The sequence below is a fragment of the Notolepis coatsorum genome (assembly GCF_963971535.1).
Source record: "Notolepis coatsorum genome assembly, chromosome: 5".
NCBI classification, from domain to species: domain Eukaryota; kingdom Metazoa; phylum Chordata; class Actinopteri; order Aulopiformes; family Paralepididae; genus Notolepis; species Notolepis coatsorum.
In genome coordinates, this window is record NC_140169.1 from 83,327,012 (window position 1) to 83,346,564 (window position 19,553).

Genomic DNA, 19,553 nt, shown 5'->3' on the forward strand with positions numbered 1-19,553 from the left:
GATTAGGAACAGCTTGGGAAACAAGGATACGTTGACATCATATCTTTATTTTCTCTCTCACTGTTTTCGAGAAAATACGGCGATATTGTCTTCGTACTGGAGTGTCTGGAAGATGATGATCATTCTAAAAACCCTCCACCGGTTTTCGTATTGGGAGCACGCCGCTGCATGCTTCTCAACTGCAGTTCCTTGCTGTGTTTGTTGGGGTGAAACCTGTCAGGCCACAGCTGAACTGTCGGACATGCCGCTGTTGTGAGGAGCGGTGCGTTCCAGGTTGGGTGAGTAGTGTTTGCTGGCGGGCTCCACTTGTCTGTTAGTGCTATGGGGGCTACTTGACAAAGTTTATGGAAACCGGCCCCAGACTAGGGTCCTTTGTTCAGCCACCTAGGCGACAGAAGGCCTTGGTCTGGAGACCATTATAGTTTTAACTAGTGGGCCGCGACCATTGACACTGGTGATCCCTGTGTGTTCTGGACGAGTGGATTCTCTCTGTCACCGTGTTAAGACCCCATCTTTCATATCCAAATGAGAGTATTCCTTCACGAGGGGATATGTGCATGTAATGTGCGATAGCGGCAGATTCATGTTCAATGTCAGCTACACAGGCCAGTTGGTACTGTGCTGATCCGTCGGATGTGGTAATGTCACCGTTGTGAAGCGGTGTGGACATCTTGTTCCTCTTTTCTCTTAAAAAGTGAGGGGAGGTTCAGAACGGCGGCCTGTCTGGGTGAGTGTTATGTCATTGTTTACATGTTCATAGCTTACGGTTAGCCGGTCAGTGGCCTGGCGCGGGGTAGCTTAGCTTCTCGCGCGCCGCCGGGAGCTCGCTTCTGATCGCGTGCGTCGTTAGATCGGCGTCTCGCGAGCGGAAGCAATAGCACCCGAAGGGTTGGAGCAGCCGTTAGCTTGATGCTATTCTGTTGAACGTGCTTTGATTTTAACATGTTTTACACTCTTGACCACGACGTCATCCTTGACAGGGGATGTTCGTCGACCCTGCCCTGAGCCTGGACGGGGATTGCGTCAACAAAGAGGACTGTAGCGACTGGTTGGAGCGGCGACGCTGCCCGGATCGAACAACACAGGACGGCTGTGTTCTACGGTGTCTTGTGACTGCACTTATGATCTGCACTTATGATCTGCACTTGTGATCTGCGTTCCGGGTAGGTACGGGGTTGGCCAGACCTCATAACACGTCTTCTGGTTTTACTTTGCTAAATGTATTGTGAATAACGGTGTTTTTTCCCAAAACGTGTGTTGTTGCAATGCATTTGGGATACGTTGCGGGTTATGTGTGAGCTGTTTTTGTCACTGGCAGTTAGCTTCTCCGTGCAGATCGTGATGTATTGATCTGGTTGTTGTGTGAGAAACATCATGGTGTTTATGTGTACCGTGTACTCACTACTAAGGCAACTAACCTATGAAGCTATGCTTGGTGACAAGTGAGTAAAAGAATGTTCTTTCTCAGACTGTAATGACAATGAACAGTGTGTTCACACATTAACAGGTTTTCCTGTTTTAACTGGCCGTATTGAGGGTAAAATAGGAGGATTGTGTTTTCCCCCCCGGTTCCCTGGGGACTTTATCACCTCCTATCAGACATGTTGTGCATTAATTGTGTCTTTTGTGTGGTAGGGATACGATGTAACTCTTAGCTTGATTGCTGAGGTTGTGCTAAATCTGCTGGAGAAACTTATTTCCTAAAGGGAAATTGGTTTGGTTGCTGTCATGTGTGCTTAGCAAGGCCTGCGGTCGATACTAATCAAGAATGATGTATTCTCTCATTGTGAAAAAAACGGCGTTCCTCTGTTGAGTGTTTTTGCCATTTTTTGTAGGTGATGATGGGTTGTGTGTGTCATGTGACCTACAACTGGGTTGTACTGGCCACAGAAGCACATGTGTATGTTGGACCGGGGTTCTTAGAGCCCTCTCTATTCTGTGTTTTTCCTTAGTAAAAATCAGATAGCAGGTTAGCTCATGCGCTGTGTGGAGCTGTGAAACGCTTCATAGAGCTGACTATGACTGTGTCATATTCTCTTTTTGTCGTTACGTCGTATCATGGGTGTGGGGTCGTAAAGGGGTGAACTGGTAACCTTTCCTCTCCCCATTGTTCTGTCGGTCAGGGGTACACCCCCTGTCCTTCAAGGTTCCCGTCACGTGGCGGTTCGGCACGTTACGGGGGGGGGGGGGGGGGGGGGGGGGGAGGGAGTTCCTGGTCCCACGGCCTGGTATATTGGGCGTGTGCACCGCAGGAATTCCCCCGCCATAGAGTACGTCACCGTGCGCGTCTCTGTTGGTAGGACTTCCGTGTGCTGTTCAGGTCCATGTGATGGATCTGTTTTCAGGGGGGGTGGTCGGGGCTCCTCCTCACCAAGCGCCTACTCAGGCCTTCTGTGAGTTCGGACTCCTTCTTCCATGTGAGGAAGCCTCCATCAGAGTACAGAGCCTTCCTCCTCAGATTGTCAAAGTGAGTGGACCCTCTAGAAGGGTCCTTTTCTATTGTATGTATATTCGATTCAATTCGTTTATTGAGTGTGTATGGGTTCGGTGCCTCTTCCCCGGAGGCCCTAAAACCGTTTTTTTACATGGCTCAAGGTGCAATATATTCTTTTCAATCTGTACAGCTCGCGTGGGAAGTCTCTCTGGGGATCCCCGTCTCTTTCCTATGGGAGGGTGGTGGGATGTAAAAATGTGAACATTTTTTACCCCGGCTGTGTAGACTGGGATACATACTGTTGATGCTTCCTTCTTTCTATTCCAGAAGTGTTGGAGTTAGGGAGTGTCACACCCCTCTTGTCGTTCCCCTGGGCGCCTTGGGGATTCAATGACAGGTCTAAATAGCCTGTTCATTGATGGGGGTGTGTCCCGACGCACGTATAGTGCTAGCTCGCTGTAAACAGGCGATTGACTGGCACGCCTTGGTTGCTTGTGGTTGAAACAGCGTTTTTATAAAGCAACTGAGATGGGGGTTTTTCCTCTTCCGGCGACCACATCCCATGACCTGGGTGGGTTGTCGACGGATTCTCGTTCATGTCTGGGGGATGATGACGGGATGGATCTGAACATATGTAGTGGGGTCTCACGCCCTTGGGGTGGGCCACCAGGCGCGGTTCGTCCGAACGTCTGGGTGGCGCCTTCTTTTCATGTTAAGATCAACACGCATATCTGCCCTTCTCCTGGAGTAGGCGTGGTTAGGGCACGGGACTGGTTCTGGTCACGCTGGTCCAGATCAGTTGAACCCGTTGTCCGCCGGGGATGCAGATCTGCTGTTCTGGTACCCTGAGGGACTTGGGCTTTTTTCAGGGGGAAAAATGCCAGGTCGGTCTGGGTGTCACAGGGTTAAGCGCTATGGAGACCCTGGTTGGGTATGTTTTTACTCAGCACTGTCGTCATGGCTTACAGCCATGCCATTCTGTACGCGCTCGATCTCGTCGGATCTCGGCCGCTACACAGGTTGGTCCTGGTTAGTACTTGGTTGGGAGACCGCCGGGGAATACCGGGTACGGTGTGCTTAGGGGCTGGTTCTCCATTATTTTTCGCTCCTCTCTCACGCATGGCGAAGAGGGGCCTGTGGGGGTGGTTTTTTGACCTCCTCTGGTGACCCTGTGCTTCCCGTACCGCCAGGCCCGGTCCGAAGTGATGTTTGCGACCCGTAGGCCTGGGTTAACCCTTTTTGGAAACTGAAACACTTGTACTGCGGTATAGCCGGTGTATACCCGCAGGTGTGTTTTGGAGTTTTTTCTTGAGGGGTTATAGGAACAACCACCGCATTGGGTAACACCGAGGTGGTTGATTCCCTGGTGTGTTGGAGCAGTGTCAACTCCCGGGTTCACCGTTTGAGGGTGCCCCTGCACGTTCATGACGTCTGCCAATCGTGTCAGCCTTCTCTGCCTCGACCCCTCTGGGTGGGGGTTGTTAAATGGAGGCTTGGTCATGCAACACCGCCAGCTTACGCTCCTTCCGCCGGGGCGGCTGTGTTCAGCTGTCCCCTCTGGCGCCTGTCTCGTCCGCAGTCTCCAGGCTAGGGTTAACAGCCTGTTGCCTGGTTTTTCCCCGGTGCGCTGCCTGCTTCCGTTGGTTAACCTTTTTTGTGTGCTTACGGCCATGCTGACTGCCTATTCTGCAGGGTCAGTGTGCCAGGCGGTGTACTATTGGGGGGACGGGGCCCGCTCGGCTTACGGCCATACCGACCTGAACACGCCCGATCTCGTCCGATCTCGGAAGCTGGGCAGGTTCTGGCCTGGTTGGTTCCGCCTGGGTATACCAGGTGCAGTAACTGAGGGGCCTTTGTCCGAATTCGCTGGCGATGTGGAGGGCGGGGCACTACGTGCCCACCTGGTGGGGTCTTGATGCTGGCATCATGGACTTCTCCGGGCCCCCATTCTAGGGAGTCCAGTCCTTTTGGTGGGTCTGGGTCTTCCTTCGTGCTCCGCTGCTACGGCCTTGCCACGGGGTTGGGTTTGCCCTTGACCCCGTGATTCTGGGGGCAGTAACGAGGTTGTTCCTCCGTTCGTTCCCGGGTGGCATGCGGGTTGTGCGTGTGTGTAGTCGTGGGGTCAAGCCACGGTCTGCTCACCCTGTGCGTTGAGTTGCTTGAGTGCCTCTTCGCACGGTCGGGTCCGTCGCCCTCCCGTGACGTCCCTAATAGGGGGGCTACCCTCCATTAGGGGGGGTCGGGGGGGCTCGGCCCTCCCTGTTCTGATGGTTTTGGGGGGCTGTCAGCGGGGTGTATTTGTCAGCCAAGTGGCTCCGCTTGGCCTCCCTTGTGCAGTAGCGATGCCAAGCTAAGCCACTAACGATACAGAACGTTAGGTTATGACTATAACCAAGTTCTGTTAGTTAGGGGCGATGCTTGGCATCGGACGGCCGCTGCAGCCCTTGTCCTCACCTTGTGGTGAAAGCTTGGGAAGGAGGAGAGCAGGTGACCACACACCTGCTTATGAAGGTAAGCTGATGAGGGGTGTGGTCAGACTAATACTGGTATTAGAGGTACATTTGTGGTTTATTCAGTACGCGTGCACGTACGCGAGATAGTGCAGTAGCGATGCCAAGCATCGCCCCTAACTAACAGAACTTGGTTATAGTCATAACCTAACGTTTTAACCTCCACAACATGTAAACAAGTTTTAACCTCCACAACATGTAAACACAAGTTTTAACCTCCACAACATGTAAACACAAGTTTTAACCTCCACAACATGTAAACACAAGTTTTAACCTCCACAACATGTAAACAAGTTTTAACCTCCACAACATGTAAACACAAGTTTTAACCTCCACAACATGTAAACACAAGTTTTAACCTCCACAACATGTAAACAAGTTTTAACCTCCACAACATGTAAACACAAGTTTTAACCTCCACAACATGTAAACACAAGTTTTAACCTCCACAACATGTAAACAAGTTTTAACCTCCACAACATGTAAACACAAGTTTTAACCTCCACAACATGTAAACAAGTTTTAACCTCCACAACATGTAAACAAGTTTTAACCTCCACAACATGTAAACACAAGTTTTAACCTCCACAACATGTAAACACAAGTTTTAACCTCCACAACATGTAAACAAGTTTTAACCTCCACAACATGTAAACAAGTTTTAACCTCCACAACATGTAAACACAAGTTTTAACCTCCACAACATGTAAACACAAGTTTTAACCTCCACAACATGTAAACAAGTTTTAACCTCCACAACATGTAAACAAGTTTTAACCTCCACAACATGTAAACAAGTTTTAACCTCCACAACATGTAAACAGGTTTTAACCCCCACAACATGTAAACAAGTTTTAACCTCCACAACATGTAAACACAAGTTTTAACCTCCACAACATGTAAACACAAGTTTTAACCTCCACAACATGTAAACAGGTTTTAACCTCCACAACATGTAAACAAGTTTTAACCTCCACAACATGTAAACACAAGTTTTAACCTCCACAACATGTAAACACAAGTTTTAACCTCCACAACATGTAAACACAAGTTTTAACCTCCACAACATGTAAACAGGTTTTAACCTCCACAACATGTAAACAAGTTTTAACCTCCACAACATGTAAACACAAGTTTTAACCTCCACAACATGTAAACAGGTTGTAACCTCCACAACATGTAAACACAAGTTTTAACCTCCACAACATGTAAACAAGTTTTAACCTCCACAACATGTAAACACGTTTTAACCTCCACAACATGTAAACAAGTTTTAACCTCCACAACATGTAAACACAAGTTTTAACCTCCACAACATGTAAACACAAGTTTTAACCTCCACAACATGTAAACACAAGTTTTAACCTCCACAACATGTAAACACAAGTTTTAACCTCCACAACATGTAAACACAAGTTTTAACCTCCACAACATGTAAACACAAGTTTTAACCTCCACAACATGTAAACAAGTTTTAACCTCCACAACATGTAAACACAAGTTTTAACCTCCACAACATGTAAACAAGTTTTAACCTCCACAACATGTAAACACGTTTTAACCTCCACAACATGTAAACACAAGTTTTAACCTCCACAACATGTAAACAAGTTTTAACCTCCACAACATGTAAACAAGTTTTAACCTCCACAACATGTAAACACAAGTTTTAACCTCCACAACATGTAAACACAAGTTTTAACCTCCACAACATGTAAACACAAGTTTTAACCTCCACAACATGTAAACAAGTTTTAACCTCCACAACATGTAAACACAAGTTTTAACCTCCACAACATGTAAACACAAGTTTTAACCTCCACAACATGTAAACACAAGTTTTAACCTCCACAACATGTAAACACAAGTTTTAACCTCCACAACATGTAAACACGTTTTAACCTCCACAACATGTAAACACAAGTTTTAACCTCCACAACATGTAAACAAGTTTTAACCTCCACAACATGTAAACAAGTTTTAACCTCCACAACATGTAAACAAGTTTTAACCTCCACAACATGTAAACAGGTTTTAACCTCCACAACATGTAAACAAGTTTTAACCTCCACAACATGTAAACACAAGTTTTAACCTCCACAACATGTAAACAAGTTTTAACCTCCACAACATGTAAACAAGTTTTAACCTCCACAACATGTAAACACAAGTTTTAACCTCCACAACATGTAAACACAAGTTTTAACCTCCACAACATGTAAACACAAGTTTTAACCTCCACAACATGTAAACAGGTTTTAACCTCCACAACATGTAAACAGGTTTTAACCTCCACAACATGTAAACAAGTTTTAACCTCCACAACATGTAAACAAGTTTTAACCTCCACAACATGTAAACACAAGTTTTAACCTCCACAACATGTAAACACAAGTTTTAACCTCCACAACATGTAAACACACGTTTTAACCTCCACAACATGTAAACAAGTTTTAACCTCCACAACATGTAAACACAAGTTTTAACCTCCACAACATGTAAACAGGTTTTAACCTCCACAACATGTAAACACAAGTTTTAACCTCCACAACATGTAAACAAGTTTTAACCCCCACAACATGTAAACAAGTTTTAACCTCCACAACATGTAAACACAAGTTTTAACCTCCACAACATGTAAACAAGTTTTAACCTCCACAACATGTAAACACAAGTTTTAACCTCCACAACATGTAAACACAAGTTTTAACCTCCACAACATGTAAACAAGTTTTAACCTCCACAACATGTAAACACAAGTTTTAACCTCCACAACATGTAAACAAGTTTTAACCTCCACAACATGTAAACAAGTTTTAACCTCCACAACATGTAAACAAGTTTTAACCTCCACAACATGTAAACACAAGTTTTAACCTCCACAACATGTAAACAAGTTTTAACCTCCACAACATGTAAACAAGTTTTAACCTCCACAACATGTAAACAAGTTTTAACCTCCACAACATGTAAACAAGTTTTAACCTCCACAACATGTAAACACAAGTTTTAACCTCCACAACATGTAAACACAAGTTTTAACCTCCACAACATGTAAACAAGTTTTAACCTCCACAACATGTAAACAAGTTTTAACCTCCACAACATGTAAACAAGTTTTAACCTCCACAACATGTAAACAGGTTTTAACCTCCACAACATGTAAACAAGTTTTAACCTCCACAACATGTAAACACAAGTTTTAACCTCCACAACATGTAAACAAGTTTTAACCTCCACAACATGTAAACAAGTTTTAACCTCCACAACATGTAAACACAAGTTTTAACGTTAGGTTATGACTATAACCAAGTTCTGTTAGTTAGGGGCGATGCTTGGCATCACTACTGCACTATCTCGCGTACGTGCACGCGTACTGAATAAACCACAAATGTACCTCTAATACCAGTATTAGTCTGACCACACCCCTCATCAGCTTACCTTCATAAGCAGGTGTGTGGTCACCTGCTCTCCTCCTTCCCAAGCTTTCACCACAAGGTGAGGACAAGGGCTGCAGCGGCCGTCTGATGCCAAGCATCGCCCCTAACTAACAGAACTTGGTTATAGTCATAACCTAACGTTCTGTATCGTTAGTGGCTTAGCTTGGCATCACTACTGCACAAGGGAGGCCAAGCGGAGCCACTTGGCTGACAAATACACCCCGCTGACAGCCCCCCAAAACCATCAGAACAGGGAGGGCCGAGCCCCCCCGACCCCCCCTAATGGAGGGTAGCCCCCCTATTAGGGACGTCACGGGAGGGCGACGGACCCGACCGTGCGAAGAGGCACTCAAGCAACTCAACGCACAGGGTGAGCAGACCGTGGCTTGACCCCACGACTACACACACGCACAACCCGCATGCCACCCGGGAACGAACGGAGGAACAACCTCGTTACTGCCCCCAGAATCACGGGGTCAAGGGCAAACCCAACCCCGTGGCAAGGCCGTAGCAGCGGAGCACGAAGGAAGACCCAGACCCACCAAAAGGACTGGACTCCCTAGAATGGGGGCCCGGAGAAGTCCATGATGCCAGCATCAAGACCCCACCAGGTGGGCACGTAGTGCCCCGCCCCCCACATCGCCAGCGTATTCGGACAAAGGCCCCTCAGTTACTGCACCTGGTATTCCCAGGCGGAACCAACCAGGCCAGAACCTGCCCAGCTTCCGAGATCGGACGAGATCGGGCGTGTTCAGGTCGGTATGGCCGTAAGCCGAGCGGGCCCCGTCCCCCCAATAGTACACCGCCTGGCACACTGACCCTGCAGAACAGGCAGTCAGCATGACCGTAAGCACACAAAAAAGGTTAACCAACGGAAGCAGGCAGCGCACCGGGGAAAAACCAGGCAACAGGCTGTTAACCCTAGCCTGGAGACTGCGGACGAGACAGGCGCCAGAGGGGACAGCTGAACACAGCCGCCCCGGCGGAAGGAGCGTAAGCTGGCGGTGTTGCATGACCAAGCCTCCATCTAACAACCCCCACCCAGAGGGGTCGAGGCAGAGAAGGCTGACACGATTGGCAGACGTCATGAACGTGCAGGGGCACCCTCAAACGGTGAACCCGGGAGTTGACACTGCTCCAACACACCAGGGAATCAACCACCTCGGTGTTACCCAATGCGGTGGTTGTTCCTATAACCCCTCAAGAAAAAACTCCAAAACACACCTGCGGGTATACACCGGCTATACCGCAGTACAAGTGTTCCAGTTTCCAAAAAGGGTTAACCCAGGCCTACGGGGTCGCAAACATCACTTCGGACCGGGCCTGGCGGTACGGGAAGCACAGGGTCACCAGAGGAGGTCAAAAAACCACCCCCACAGGCCCCTCTTCGCCATGCGTGAGAGAGGAGCGAAAAATAATGGAGAACCAGCCCCTAAGCACACCGTACCTGGTATTCCCCGGCGGTCTCCCAACCAAGTACTAACCAGGACCAACCTGTGTAGCGGCCGAGATCCGACGAGATCGAGCGCGTACAGAATGGCATGGCTGTAAGCCATGACGACAGTGCTGAGTAAAAACATACCCAACCAGGGTCTCCATAGCGCTTAACCCTGTGACACCCAGACCGACCTGGCATTTTTCCCCCTGAAAAAAGCCCAAGTCCCTCAGGGTACCAGAACAGCAGATCTGCATCCCCGGCGGACAACGGGTTCAACTGATCTGGACCAGCGTGACCAGAACCAGTCCCGTGCCCTAACCACGCCGACATGCCTACTCCAGGAGAAGGGCAGATATGCGTGTTGATCTTAACATGAAAAGAAGGCGCCACCCAGACGTTCGGACGAACCGCGCCTGGTGGCCCACCCCAAGGGCGTGAGACCCCACTACATATGTTCAGATCCATCCCGTCATCATCCCCCAGACATGAACGAGAATCCGTCGACAACCCACCCAGGTCATGGGATGTGGTCGTCGGAAGAGGAAAAACCCCCATCTCAGTTGCTTTATAAAAACGCTGTTTCAACCACAAGCAACCAAGGCGTGCCAGTCAATCGCCTGTTTACAGCGAGCTAGCACTATACGTGCGTCGGGACACACCCCCATCAATGAACAGGCTATTTAGACCTGTCATTGAATCCCCAAGGCGCCCAGGGGAACGACAAGAGGGGTGTGACACTCCCTAACTCCAACACTTCTGGAATAGAAAGAAGGAAGCATCAACAGTATGTATCCCAGTCTACACAGCCGGGGTAAAAAATGTTCACATTTTTACATCCCACCACCCTCCCATAGGAAAGAGACGGGGATCCCCAGAGAGACTTCCCACGCGAGCTGTACAGATTGAAAAGAATATATTGCACCTTGAGCCATGTAAAAAACTGGTTTTAGGGCCTCCGGGGAAGAGGCACTGAACCCATACACACTCAATAAACGAATTGAATCGAATATACATACAATAGAAAAGGACCCTTCTAGAGGGTCCACTCACTTTGACAATCTGAGGAGGAAGGCTCTGTACTCTGATGGAGGCTTCCTCACATGGAAGAAGGAGTCCGAACTCACAGAAGGCCTGAATAGGCGCTTGGTGAGGAGGAGCCCTGACCACCCCCCCTGAAAACAGATCCATCACATGGACCTGAACAGCACACGGAAGTCCTACCAACAGAGACGCGCACGGTGACGTACTCTATGGCGGGGGAATTCCTGCGGTGCACACGCCCAATATACCAGGCCGTGGGACCAGGAACTCCCCCCCCCCCCCCCCCCCCGTAACGTGCCGAACCGCCACGTGACGGGAACCTTGAAGGACAGGGGGTGTACCCCTGACCGACAGAACAATGGGGAGAGGAAAGGTTACCAGTTCACCCCTTTACGACCCCACACCCATGATACGACGTAACGACAAAAAGAGAATATGACAGTCATAGTCAGCTCTATGAAGCGTTTCACAGCTCCACACAGCGCATGAGCTAACCTGCTATCTGATTTTTACTAAGGAAAAACACAGAATAGAGAGGGCTCTAAGAACCCCGGTCCAACATACACATGTGCTTCTGTGGCCAGTACAACCCAGTTGTAGGTCACATGACACACACAACCCATCATCACCTACAAAAAATGGCAAAAACACTCAACAGAGGAACGCCGTTTTTTTCACAATGAGAGAATACATCATTCTTGATTAGTATCGACCACAGGCCTTGCTAAGCACACATGACAGCAACCAAACCAATTTCCCTTTAGGAAATAAGTTTCTCCAGCAGATTTAGCACAACCTCAGCAATCAAGCTAAGAGTTACATCGTATCCCTACCACACAAAAGACACAATTAATGCACAACATGTCTGATAGGAGGTGATAAAGTCACCAGGGAACCGGGGGGGAAAAACACAATCCTCCTATTTTACCCTCAATACGGCCAGTTAAAACAGGAAAATCTGTTAATGTGTGAACTCACTGTTCATTGTCATTACAGTCTGAGAAAGAACATTCTTTTACTCACTTGTCACCAAGCATAGCTTCATAGGTTAGTTGCCTTAGTAGTGAGTACACGGTACACATAAACACCATGATGTTTCTCACACAACAACCAGATCAATACATCACGATCTGCACGGAGAAGCTAACTGCCAGTGACAAAAAACAGCTCACACATAACCCGCAACGTATCCCAAATGCATTGCAACAACACACGCTTTGGGAAAAAACACCGTTATTCACAATACATTTAGCAAAGTAAAACCAGAAGACGTGTTATGAGGTCTGGCCAACCCCGTACCTACCCGGAACGCAGATCAGCGAAGTGCAGTCACAAGACACCGTAGAACACAGCCGTCCTGTGTTGTTCGATCCGGGCAGCGTCGCCGCTCCAACCAGTCGCTACAGTCCTCTTTGTTGACGCAATCCCCGTCCAGGTTCAGGGCAGGGTCGACGAACATCCCCTGTCAAGGATGACGTCGTGGTCAAGAGTGTAAAACATGTTAAAATCAAAGCACGTTCAACAGAATAGCATCAAGCTAACGGCTGCTCCAACCGTTCGGGTGCTATTGCTTCCGCTCGCGAGACGCCGATCTAACGACGCACGCGATCAGAAGCGAGCTCCCGGCGGCGCGCGAGAAGCTAAGCTACCCCGCGCCAGGCCACTGACCGGCCAACCGTAAGCTATGAACATGTAAACAATGACATAACACTCACCCAGACAGGCCGCCGTTCTGAACCCCTCCTCACTTTTTAAGAGAAAAGAGAAAACAAGACGTCAACACCGCTTCACAACCGTGACATTACCACGTCCGGCGGAATCAGCACAGTACCAACTGGCCTGTATAGCTGACTTTGAACATGAATCTGCCGCTATCGCACATTACATGCACATATCCCCTCGTGAAGGAATACTCTCATTTGGATATGAAAGATGGGGTCTTAACACGGTGACAGAGAGAATCCACTCGTCCAGAACACACAGGGATCACCAGTGTCAATGGTCGCGGCCCACTAGTTAAAACTATAATGGTCTCCAGACCAAGGCCTCCTGTCGCCTAGGCGGCTAAACAAAGGACCCTAGCCTGGGGCCGGTTTCCATAAACTTTGTCAAGTAGCCCCCATAGCACTAACAGACAAGTGGAGCCCGCCAGCAAACACTACTCACCCAACCTGGAACGCACCGCTCCTCACAACAGCGGCATGTCCGACAGTTCAGCTGTGGCCTGACAGGTTTCACCCCAACAAACACAGCAAGGAACTGCAGTTGAGAAGCATGCAGCGGCGTGCTCCCAATACGAAAACCGGTGGAGGGTTTTTAGAATGATCATCATCTTCTAGACACTCCAGTACGAAGACAATATCGCCGTATTTTCTCGAAAATAGTGAGAGAGAAAATAAAGATATGATGTCAACGTATCCTTGTTTCCCAAGCTGTTCCTAATCCAATTTCTTCCATCATGGTGTCAAGTGTGGGGATCTACCGAGGCACTTCTTCCTTGTGGTGAAAGCGAGAAGGAGGAGAGCAGGTGACCACACACCTGCTTATGAAGGTAAGCTGATGAGGGGTGTGGTCAGACTAATACTGGTATTAGAGGTACATTTGTGGTTTATTCAGTATGCGTGCACGTACGCGAGATAGTGCAGTAGTGATGCCAAGCTAAGCCACTAACGATACAGAACCTCCACAACATGTAAACACAAGTTTTAACCTCCACAACATGTAAACACACGTTTTAACCTCCACAACATGTAAACAGGTTTTAACCTCCACAACATGTAAACAGGTTTTAACCTCCACAACATGTAAACAAGTTTTAACCTCCACAACATGTAAACAAGTTTTAACCTCCACAACATGTAAACACAAGTTTTAACCTCCACAACATGTAAACACAAGTTTTAACCTCCACAACATGTAAACACACGTTTTAACCTCCACAACATGTAAACAAGTTTTAACCTCCACAACATGTAAACACAAGTTTTAACCTCCACAACATGTAAACAGGTTTTAACCTCCACAACATGTAAACACACGTTTTAACCTCCACAACATGTAAACAAGTTTTAACCCCCACAACATGTAAACAAGTTTTAACCTCCACAACATGTAAACACAAGTTTTAACCTCCACAACATGTAAACAAGTTTTAACCTCCACAACATGTAAACACAAGTTTTAACCTCCACAACATGTAAACACAAGTTTTAACCTCCACAACATGTAAACACACGTTTTAACCTCCACAACATGTAAACAGGTTTTAACCTCCACAACATGTAAACAGGTTTTAACCTCCACAACATGTAAACAAGTTTTAACCTCCACAACATGTAAACAAGTTTTAACCTCCACAACATGTAAACACAAGTTTTAACCTCCACAACATGTAAACACAAGTTTTAACCTCCACAACATGTAAACACACGTTTTAACCTCCACAACATGTAAACAAGTTTTAACCTCCACAACATGTAAACACAAGTTTTAACCTCCACAACATGTAAACAGGTTTTAACCTCCACAACATGTAAACACACGTTTTAACCTCCACAACATGTAAACAAGTTTTAACCCCCACAACATGTAAACAAGTTTTAACCTCCACAACATGTAAACACAAGTTTTAACCTCCACAACATGTAAACAAGTTTTAACCTCCACAACATGTAAACACAAGTTTTAACCTCCACAACATGTAAACACAAGTTTTAACCTCCACAACATGTAAACACAAGTTTTAACATCCACAACATGTAAACACAAGTTTTAACCTCCACAACATGTAAACAAGTTTTAACCTCCACAACATGTAAACACAAGTTTTAACCTCCACAACATGTAAACAAGTGTTAACCTCCACAACATGTAAACACAAGTTTTAACCTCCACAACATGTAAACAAGTTTTAACCTCCACAACATGTAAACAGGTTTTAACCTCCACAACATGTAAACACAAGTTTTAACCTCCACAACATGTAAACACAAGTTTTAACCTCCACAACATGTAAACACAAGTTTTAACCGCCACAACATGTAAACAAGTTTTAACCTCCACAACATGTAAACAAGTTTTAACCTCCACAACATGTAAACACAAGTTTTAACCTCCACAACATGTAAACACAAGTTTTAACCTCCACAACATGTAAACAAGTTTTAACCTCCACAACATGTAAACAAGTTTTAACCTCCACAACATGTAAACACAAGTTTTAACCTCCACAACATGTAAACACAAGTTTTAACCTCCACAACATGTAAACACAAGTTTTAACCTCCACAACATGTAAACAGGTTTTAACCTCCACAACATGTAAACAGGTTTTAACCTCCACAACATGTAAACAAGTTTTAACCTCCACAACATGTAAACAGGTTTTAACCTCCACAACATGTAAACAAGTTTTAACCTCCACAACATGTAAACAAGTTTTAACCTCCACAACATGTAAACAAGTTTTAACCTCCACAACATGTAAACAGGTTTTAACCTCCACAACATGTAAACAAGTTTTAACCTCCACAACATGTAAACACAAGTTTTAACCTCCACAACATGTAAACAAGTTTTAACCTCCACAACATGTAAACACAAGTTTTAACCTCCACAACATGTAAACAAGTTTTAACCCCCACAACATGTAAACAAATTTTAACCTCCACAACATGTAAACAAGTTTTAACCTCCACAACATGTAAACAAGTTTTAACCTCCACAACATGTAAACACAAGTTTTAACCTCCACAACATGTAAACACAAGTTTTAACCTCCACAACATGTAAACACACGTTTTAACCTCCACAACATGTAAACAAGTTTTAACCTCCACAACATGTAAACACAAGTTTTAACCTCCACAACATGTAAACAGGTTTTAACCTCCACAACATGTAAACACAAGTTTTAACCTCCACAACATGTAAACAAGTTTTAACCCCCACAACATGTAAACAAGTTTTAACCTCCACAACATGTAAACACAAGTTTTAACCTCCACAACATGTAAACAAGTTTTAACCTCCACAACATGTAAACACAAGTTTTAACCTCCACAACATGTAAACACAAGTTTTAACCTCCACAACATGTAAACACAAGTTTTAACATCCACAACATGTAAACACAAGTTTTAACCTCCACAACATGTAAACAAGTTTTAACCTCCACAACATGTAAACACAAGTTTTAACCTCCACAACATGTAAACAAGTTTTAACCTCCACAACATGTAAACACAAGTTTAAACCTCCACAACATGTAAACACAAGTTTTAACCTCCACAACATGTAAACACAAGTTTAAACCTCCACAACATGTAAACACAAGTTTTAACCTCCACAACATGTAAACACAAGTTTTAACCTCCACAACATGTAAACAAGTTTTAACCTCCACAACATGTAAACAAGTTTTAACCTCCACAACATGTAAACAAGTTTTAACCTCCACAACATGTAAACACAAGTTTTAACCTCCACAACATGTAAACACAAGTTTTAACCTCCACAACATGTAAACAAGTTTTAACCTCCACAACATGTAAACAAGTTTTAACCTCCACAACATGTAAACACAAGTTTTAACCTCCACAACATGTAAACAAGTTTTAACCTCCACAACATGTAAACACAAGTTTTAACCTCCACAACATGTAAACAAGTTTTAACCTCCACAACATGTAAACAAGTTTTAACCTCCACAACATGTAAACAAGTTTTAACCTTCACAACATGTAAACACAAGTTTAAACCTCCACAACATGTAAACAAGTTTTAACCTCCACAACATGTAAACAAGTTTTAACCTCCACAACATGTAAACAAGTTTTAACCTCCACAACATGTAAACACAAGTTTTAACCTCCACAACATGTAAACACAAGTTTTAACCTCCACAACATGTAAACACAAGTTTTAACCTCCACAACATGTAAACACAAGTTTTAACCTCCACAACATGTAAACACAAGTTTTAACCTCCACAACATGTAAACAAGTTTTAACCTCCACAACATGTAAACACAAGTTTTAACCTCCACAACATGTAAACACAAGTTTTAACCTCCACAACATGTAAACACAAGTTTTAACCTCCACAACATGTAAACACAAGTTTTAACCTCCACAACATGTAAACACAAGTTTTAACCTCCACAACATGTAAACACAAGTTTTAACCTCCACAACATGTAAACAAGTTTTAACCTCCACAACATGTAAACACAAGTTTTAACCTCCACAACATGTAAACAAGTTTTAACCTCCACAACATGTAAACAAGTTTTAACCTCCACAACATGTAAACACAAGTTTTAACCTCCACAACATGTAAACAAGTTTTAACCTCCACAACATGTAAACAAGTTTTAACCTCCACAACATGTAAACACAAGTTTTAACCTCCACAACATGTAAACACAAGTTTTAACCTCCACAACATGTAAACACAAGTTTTAACCTCCACAACATGTAAACAAGTTTTAACCTCCACAACATGTAAACACAAGTTTTAACCTCCACAACATGTAAACACAAGTTTTAACCTCCACAACATGTAAACACAAGTTTTAACCTCCACAACATGTAAACACAAGTTTTAACCTCCACAACATGTAAACAAGTTTTAACCTCCACAACATGTAAACACAAGTTTTAACCTCCACAACATGTAAACAAGTTTTAACCTCCACAACATGTAAACAAGTTTTAACCCCCACAACATGTAAACACAAGTTTTAACCTCCACAACATGTAAACAAGTTTTAACCTCCACAACATGTAAACACAAGTTTTAACCTCCACAACATGTAAACACAAGTTTTAACCTCCACAACATGTAAACAAGTTTTAACCTCCACAACATGTAAACAAGTTTTAACCTCCACAACATGTAAACACAAGTTTTAACCTCCACAACATGTAAACACAATTTTAACCTCCACAACATGTAAACACAAGTTTTAACCTCCACAACATGTAAACAGGTTTTAACCTCCACAACATGTAAACAAGTTTTAACCTCCACAACATGTAAACAAGTTTTAACCTCCACAACATGTAAACACAAGTTTTAACCTCCACAACATGTAAACACAAGTTTTAACCTCCACAACATGTAAACACACGTTTTAACCTCCACAACATGTAAACAAGTTTTAACCTCCACAACATGTAAACACAAGTTTTAACCTCCACAACATGTAAACAGGTTTTAACCTCCACAACATGTAAACACAAGTTTTAACCTCCACAACATGTAAACAAGTTTTAACCCCCACAACATGTAAACAAGTTTTAACCTCCACAACATGTAAACACAAGTTTTAACCTCCACAACATGTAAACAAGTTTTAACCTCCACAACATGTAAACACAAGTTTTATCCTCCACAACATGTAAACACAAGTTTTAACCTCCACAACATGTAAACACAAGTTTTAACCTCCACAACATGTAAACACAAGTTTTAACCTCCACAACATGTAAACAAGTTTTAACCTCCACAACATGTAAACACAAGTTTTAACCTCCACAACATGTAAACAAGTGTTAACCTCCACAACATGTAAACACAAGTTTTAACCTCCACAACATGTAAACAAGTTCTGTATCGTTAGGGCTCAGCTTGGCTTCGCCTTCTGCACTATCTCGCGTACGTGCACGCGTACTGAATAAACCACAAATGTACCTCTAATACCAGTATTAGTCTGACCACACCCCTCATCAGCTTACCTTCATAAGCAGGTGTGTGGTCACCTGCTCTCCTCCTTCTCGCTTTCACCACAAGGAAGAAGTGCCTCGGTAGATCCCCACACTTGACACCATGATGGAAGAAAGGTTTAGGAGCAGCTTGGGAAACAAGGATACGTTGACATCATATCTTTATTTTCTCTCTCACTATTTTCGAGAAAATACGGCGATATTGTCTTCGTACTGGAGTGTCTAGAAGATGATGATCATTCTACAAACCCTCCACCGGTTTTCGTATTGGGAGCACGCCGCTGCATGCTTCTCAACTGCAGTTCCTTGCTGTGTTTGTTGGGGTGAAACCTGTCAAGCCACAGCTGAACTGTCGGACATGCCGCTGTTGTGAGGAGCGGTGCGTTCCAGGTTGGGTGAGTAGTGTTTGCTGGCGGGCTCCACTTGTCTGTTAGTGCTATGGGGGCTACTAGACGAAGTTTATGGAAACCGGCCCCAGGCTAGGGTCCTTTGTTTAGCCGTCTAGGCGACAGAAGGCCTTGGTCTGGCGACCATTATAGGTTTAACTAGTGGGCCGCGACCATTGACACTGGTGATCCCTGTGTGTTCTGGACGAGTGGATTCTCTCTGTCACCGTGTTAAGACCCCATCTTTCATATCCAAATGAGAGTATTCCTTCACGAGGGGATATGTGCATGTAATGTGCGATAGCGGCAGATTCATGTTCAAAGTCAGCTATACAGGCCAGTTGGTACTGTGCTGATTCCGCCGGACGTGTTATTATCACCGTTGTGAAGCGGTGTTGACGTCTTGTTTTTCCTTTTCTCTTAAAAAGTGAGGAGGGTTCAGAACGGCGGCCTGTCTGGGTGAGTGTTATGTCATTGTTTACATGTTCATAGCTTACGGTTAGCCGGTCGGTGGCCTGGCGCGGGGTGGCTTGGCTTCTCGCGCGCCGCCGGGAGCTCGCTCCTGATCGCGTGCGT